General features: G+C 50.6%; 1 protein-coding gene across 1 annotated transcript in view; it reads right to left on the bottom strand.

Moving 5' to 3' along the window:
• Positions 1-179, bottom strand: part of c1qtnf6b (C1q and TNF related 6b) — a 21,341-nt gene extending 21,162 nt beyond the window's left edge. Inside the window, exon 1 of the mRNA XM_035660316.1 lies at positions 103-179. The gene's annotated coding sequence lies outside the window, so the exon portion shown is untranslated. The remainder of the gene's footprint in view (positions 1-102) is intronic.
• Positions 180-257: the final 78 nt, after the last annotated feature.

The following is a 257-nucleotide window of genomic DNA, read 5'->3' on the forward strand; positions in this document are numbered from 1 at the left end:
ATTATGCCCCCTCCCCCCTTTTCTTCTTGCCTTTTCCTCCTGTACTCTCCTCTCCTTCCCCTCCATCCCTCCCTCCCTAAACCCCACATCCATCACTCTTACTTAAGGGAGTCAAGACTGCTGTACCTCCATCCAGAAGTTTTATAACAGAGAGCTAAAGGCAGCATGAGGGAACTCTCACCACCCAACAGAAATACAGAAATTCAGGTCAAATTTCCCTTTCCCTCCCCCCTCCCCCCTCCTTCTCTCTCTCTCTC

The sequence above is a fragment of the Morone saxatilis genome, unplaced genomic scaffold, assembly GCF_004916995.1.
Source record: "Morone saxatilis isolate NCDOM2014 unplaced genomic scaffold, NCSU_SB_2.0 Contig17, whole genome shotgun sequence".
In the NCBI taxonomy this organism is placed as follows: domain Eukaryota; kingdom Metazoa; phylum Chordata; class Actinopteri; family Moronidae; genus Morone; species Morone saxatilis.